This window comes from Carassius gibelio, chromosome B19, assembly GCF_023724105.1.
Source record: "Carassius gibelio isolate Cgi1373 ecotype wild population from Czech Republic chromosome B19, carGib1.2-hapl.c, whole genome shotgun sequence".
Taxonomy (NCBI): Eukaryota; Metazoa; Chordata; class Actinopteri; order Cypriniformes; family Cyprinidae; genus Carassius; species Carassius gibelio.
Genome location: NC_068414.1, coordinates 7,894,907 through 7,900,906, shown reverse-complemented (window position 1 = coordinate 7,900,906; position 6,000 = coordinate 7,894,907). Strand labels below are relative to the sequence as shown.

The following is a 6,000-nucleotide window of genomic DNA, read 5'->3' as shown; positions in this document are numbered from 1 at the left end:
TTTTTTTTTTTTGCAAGATTATTATATAATTCATGAAAAATATCCACAAAGTTTAAAGCACCTGGTATTCCCAGGCAGTCTCCCATCCATGTACTAACAAGGCCCAAACCTGCTAATATTCAGAGATCGGCCATTGACTCTATGTTTTGGCAAAATTGTTCTATACTAAGTGAAAATTTTCCAAAAAGCTTACAGCACCTGGTATTTCAAGGCGGTCTCCCATCCAAGTACTAACCAGACCTAAACCTGCTAGTATGCAGAGATCTGACATTGACTCTTTTTTTATTTGCACGATTATTATATAATTCGTGAAAAATATCCAAAAAGTTTAAAGCACCTGGTATTCCCAGGCAGTCTCCCATCCATGTACTAACAAGGCCCAAACCTGCTAATATGCAGAGATGTGGCATTGACTTTTTATTTTGCAAGATTATTATATAATTCGTGAAAAATATCCAAAAAGTTTAAAGCACCTGGTATTCCCAGGCAGTCTCCCATCCATGTACTAACAAGGCCCAAACCTGCTAATATGCAGAGATCGGCCATTGACTCTATGTTTTGGCAAAATTGTTCTATACTAAGTGAAAAATTTCCAAAAAGCTTACAGCACCTGGTATTCCCAGGCTGTCTCCCATCCAAGTACTAACCAGGCCCAAACCTGCTTAGCTTCCGAGATCAAACGAGATCGGGCATAGCCAGGTTGGTATGGCCGTAAGCGAAGTCTGCTGCGAAGAGAGGGCTATTTAAAGTTCAGCCAATCTACTGGCAGTACATTATATAAGAAGGAAAGAAAACCCAAAAGCTTAAAATGCCTGGTATTCCTAGGCGGTCTCTCATCCAAGTACTAACCAGACCTAAACCTGCTAATATGCAGAGATCTGGCATTGACTCTTTTTTTTTTTTTTTTGCAAGATTATTATATAATTCGTGAAAAATATCCAAAAAGTTTAAAGCACCTGGTAATCCCAGGCAGTCTCCCATCCATGTACTAACAAGGCCCAAACCTGCTAATATTCAGAGATCGGCCATGTTTTGGCAAAATTGTTCTATACTAAGTGAAAATTTTCCAAAAAGCTTACAGCACCTGGTATCTCAAGGCAGTCTCCCATCCAAGTACTATCCAGGCCCAAACCTGCTTAGCTTCCGAGATCAGACTTGAACGGGCATGGCCAGGTTGGCATGGCCGTAAGCGAAGACTGCTGCAAAGAGAGGGCTATTTAAAGTTCAGCCAATCTACTCGCCAGTACATTATATAAGTAGGAAAGAAAACCCAAAAGCTTAAATCGCCTGGTATTCCTAGGCGGTCTCTCATCCAAGTACTAACCAGACCTAAACCTGCTAATATGCACAGGTCGGGCATTGACTCTTTTTTTTTGCAAGATTATTATATAATTCGTGAAAAATATCCAAAAAGTTTAAAGCACCTGGTATTCCCAGCCAGTCTCCCATCCATGTACTAACAAGGCCCAAACCTGCTAATATGCAGAGACCTGGCATTGACTCTTTTTTTTTTGCAAGATTATTATATAATTCGTGAAAAATATCCAAAAAGTTTAAAGCACCTGGTATTCCCAGGCAGTCTCCCATCCATGTACTAACAAGGCCCAAACCTTTTAATATTCAGAGATCGGCCATGTTTTGGCAAAATTGTTCTATACTAAGTGAAAAATTTCCAAAAAGCTTACAGCACCTGGTATTCCCAGGCGGTCTCCCATCCAAGTACTAACCAGGCCCAAACCTGCTAAGATTCAGAGATCGGGCATTGACTCTTTTTTTTTGCAAGATTACTATATAATTCGTGAAAAATATCCAAAAAGTTTAAAGCACCTGGTATTCCCAGGCAGTCTCCCATCCATGTACTAACAAGGCCCAAACCTGCTAATATTCAGAGATCGGCCATGTTTTGGCAAAATTGTTCTATACTAAGTGAAAATTTTCCAAAAAGCTTACAGCACCTGGTATCTCAAGGAAGTCTCCCATCCAAGTACTATCCAGGCCCAAACCTGCTTAGCTTCCGAGATCAGACTTGAACGGGCATTGCCAGGTTGGCATGGCCGTAAGCGAAGACTGCTGCGAAGAGAGGGCTATTTAAAGTTCAGCCAATCTACTCGCCAGTACATTATATAAGTCGGAAAGAAAACCCAAAAGCTTAAATCGCCTGGTATTCCTAGGCGGTCTCTCATCCAAGTACTAACCAGACCTAAACCTGCTAAGATGCAGAGATCGGGCATTGACTCTTTTTTTTTGCAAGATTATTATATAATTCGTGAAAAATATCCAAAAAGTTTAAGGCACCTGGTATTCCCAGGCAGTCTCCCATCCATGTACTAACAAGGCCCAAATCTGCTAATATTCAGAGATCGGCCATTGACTCTTTTTTTTTTGCAAGATTATTATATAATTCATGAAAAATATCCACAAAGTTTAAAGCACCTGGTATTCCCAGGCAGTCTCCCATCCATGTACTAACCAGGCCCAAACCTGCTAATATTCAGAGATCGGCCATTGACTCTATGTTTTGGCAAAATTGTTCTATACTTAGTGAAAATTTTCCAAAAAGCTTACAGCACCTGGTAATTCAAGGCGGTCTCCCATCCAAGTACTAACCAGACCTAAACCTGCTAGTATGCAGAGATCTGGCATTGACTCTTTTTTTATTTGCAAGATTATTATATAATTCGTGAAAAATATCCAAAAAGTTTAAAGCACCTGGTATTCCCAGGCAGTCTCCCATCCATGTACTAACAAGGCCCAAACCTGCTAATATGCAGAGATCTGGCATTGACTTTTTTTTTTGCAAGATTATTATATAATTCGTGAAAAATATCCAAAAAGTTTAAAGCACCTGGTATTCCCAGGCAGTCTCCCATCCAAGGCCCAAACCTGCTAATATTCAGAGATCGGCCATGTTTTGGCAAAATTGTTCTATACTAAGTGAAAATTTTCCAAAAAGCTTACAGCACCTGGTATCTCAAGGCAGTCTCCCATCCAAGTACTATCTAGGCCCAAACCTGCTTAGCTTCCGAGATCAGACTTGAACGGGCATGGCCAGGTTGGCATGGCCGTAAGCGAAGACTGCTGCGAAGAGAGGGCTATTTAAAGTTCAGCCAATCTACTCGCCAGTACATTATATAAGTAGGAAAGAAAACCCAAAAGCTTAAAGCGCCTGGTATTCCTAGGCGGCCTCTCATCCAAGTACTAACCAGACCTAAACCTGCTAATATGCAGAGATCGGGCATTGACTCTTTTTTTTTTGCAAGATTATTATATAATTCGTGAAAAATATCCAAAAAGTTTAAAGCACCTGGTATTCCCAGCCTGTCTCCCATCCATGTACTAACAAGGCCCAAACCTGCTAATATGCAGAGACATGGCATTGACTCTTTTTTTTTTGCAAGATTATTATATAATTCGTGAAAAATATCCAAAAAGTTTAAAGCACCTGGTATTCCCAGGCAGTCTCCCATCCATGTACTAACAAGGCCCAAACCTGCTAATATGCAGAGATCGGCCATTGACTCTATGTTTTGGCAAAATTGTTCTATACTAAGTGAAAAATTTCCAAAAAGCTTACAGCACCTGGTATTCCCAGGCGGTCTCCCATCCAAGTACTAACCAGGCCCAAACCTGCTAAGATTCAGAGATCGGGCATTGACTCTTTTATTTTATTATTTTTTTTTATTTATTTATTTTGCAAGATTATTATATAATTCGTGAAAAATATCCAAAAAGTTTAAAGCATCTGGTATTCCCAGGCATTCTCCCATCCATGTACTAACAAGGCCCAAACCTGCTAATATTCAGAGATCGGCCATTGACTCTTTTTTTTTTGCAAGATTATTATATAATTCATGAAAAATATCCACAAAGTTTAAAGTACCTGGTATTCCCAGGCAATCTCCCATCCATGTACTAACCAGGCCCAAACCTGCTAATATTCAGAGATCGGCCATTGACTCTATGTTTTGGCAAAATTGTTCTATACTAAGTGAAAAATTTCCAAAAAGCTTACAGCACCTGGTATTCCCAGGCGGTCTCCCATCCAAGTACTAACCAGGCCCAAACCTGCTTAGCTTCCGAGATCAAATGAGATCGGTCATAGCCAGGTTGGTATGGCCGTAAGCGAAGACTGCTCCGAAGAGAGGGCTATTTAAAGTTCTGCCAATCTACTGGCCAGTACATTATATAAGTAGGAAAGAAAACCCAAAATCTTAAAAAGCCTGCTATTCCTAGGCGGTCTCTCATCCAAGTACTAACCAGACCTAAACCTGCTAAGATTCAGAGATTGGGCATTGACTTTTTTTTTTTGCAAGATTAGTATATAATTCGTGAAAAATATCCAAAAAGTTTAAAGCACCTGGTATTCCTAGGCAGTCTCCCATCCATGTACCAACAAGGCCCAAACCTGCTAATATTCAGAGATCGGCCATTGACTCTTTTTTTTTGCAAGATTATTATATAATTCATGAAAAATATCCACAAAGTTTAAAGCACCTGGTATTCCCAGGCAGTCTCCCATGCATGTACTAACCAGGCCCAAACCTGCTAATATTCAGAGATCGGCCATGTTTTGGCAAAATTGTTCAATACTAAGTGAAAATTTTCCAAAAAGCTTACAGCACATGGTATTTCAAGGCTGTCTCCCATCCAAGTACTAACCAGGCCCAAACCTGCTTAGCTTCCGAGATAAGACGAGATCGGGCATGTCCAGGTTGGTATGGCCGTAAGCGAAGTCTGCTGCGAAGAGAGGGCTATTTAAAGTTCAGCCAATCTACTCGCAAGTACATTATATAAGTAGGAAAGAAAACCCAAAAGCTTAAAGCGCCTGGTATTCCTAGGCGGTCTCTCATCCAAGTACTAACCAGACCTAAACCTGCTAAGATTCAGAGATTGGCCATTGACTCTTTTTTTTGCAAGATTATTATATAATTCATGAAAAATATCCACAAAGTTTAAAGCACCTGGTATTCCCAGGCAATCTCCCATCCATGTACTAACCAGGCCCAAACCTGCTAATATTCAGAGATCGGCCATTGACTCTATATTTTGGCAAAATTGTTCTATACTAAGTGAAAATTTTCCAAAAAGCTTACAGCACCTGGTATTTCAAGACGGTCTCCTATCGAAGTACTAACCAGACCTAAACCTGCTAATATGCAGAGATCTGGCATTGACTCTTTTTTTTTTTTTTTGCAAGATTATTATATAATTCGTGAAAAATATCCAAAAAGTTTAAAGCACCTGGTATTCCCAGGCAGTCTCCCATCCATGTACTAACAAGGCCCAAACCTGCTAATATGCAGAGATCGGCCATTGACTCTATGTTTTGGCAAAATTGTTCTATACTAAGTGAAAAATTTCCAAAAAGCTTACAGCACCTGGTATTCCTAAGCGGTCTCCCATCCAAGTACTAACCAGGCCCAAACCTGCTTAGCTTCCGAGATCAAACGAGATTGGGCATGGCCAGGTTTGTATGGCCGTAAGCGAAGATTGCTGCGAAGAGAGGGCTATTTAAAGTTCAGCCAATCTACTCGCCAGTACATTATATAAGTAGGAAAGAAAACCCAAAAGCTTAAAGCGCCTGGTATTCCTAGGCGGTCTCTCATCCAAGTACTAACCAGACCTAAACCTGCTAATATGCAGAGATCGGGCATTGACTCTTTTTTTTTGCAAGATTATTATATAATTCATGAAAAATATCCAAAAAGTTTAAAGCACCTGGTATTCCCAGGCAGTCTCCCATCCATGTACTAACAAGGCCCAAACCTGCTAAGATTCAGAGATCGGGCATTGACTCTTTTATTTTATTATTTTTATTTATTTATTTATTTTGCAAGATTATTATATAATTCGTGAAAAATATCCAAAAAGTTTAAAGCATCTGGTATTCCCAGGCATTCTCCCATCCATGTACTAACAAGGCCCAAACCTGCTAATATTCAGAGATCGGCCATTGACTCTTTTTTTTTTGCAAGATTATTATATAATTCATGAAAAATA

The 6,000-nt window shown here is 39.8% G+C and overlaps 3 non-coding genes and 4 pseudogenes across 3 annotated transcripts; all 7 read right to left on the bottom strand.

Annotated features, from left to right (window-relative positions):
• Window positions 1–598: 598 nt before the first annotated feature.
• On the bottom strand, window positions 599–717 carry LOC127981426 (5S ribosomal RNA). Its single transcript, XR_008160388.1, has one exon. It is a non-coding gene; the product is annotated as a 5S ribosomal RNA (ribosomal RNA).
• Window positions 718–1,072: 355 nt separating this feature from the next.
• On the bottom strand, window positions 1,073–1,191 carry LOC127979909 (uncharacterized; annotated as a pseudogene).
• Window positions 1,192–1,943: 752 nt separating this feature from the next.
• Window positions 1,944–2,062, bottom strand: LOC127979902 (uncharacterized; annotated as a pseudogene).
• An 889-nt stretch (window positions 2,063–2,951) lies between these two features.
• Window positions 2,952–3,070, bottom strand: LOC127979925 (uncharacterized; annotated as a pseudogene).
• A 935-nt stretch (window positions 3,071–4,005) lies between these two features.
• On the bottom strand, window positions 4,006–4,124 carry LOC127981323 (5S ribosomal RNA). The gene has a single exon (XR_008160291.1). It is a non-coding gene; the product is annotated as a 5S ribosomal RNA (ribosomal RNA).
• Window positions 4,125–4,610: 486 nt separating this feature from the next.
• LOC127979892 (uncharacterized) lies at window positions 4,611–4,729 on the bottom strand (annotated as a pseudogene).
• Window positions 4,730–5,366: 637 nt separating this feature from the next.
• Window positions 5,367–5,485, bottom strand: LOC127979866 (5S ribosomal RNA). The gene has a single exon (XR_008158961.1). It is a non-coding gene; the product is annotated as a 5S ribosomal RNA (ribosomal RNA).
• Window positions 5,486–6,000: the final 515 nt, after the last annotated feature.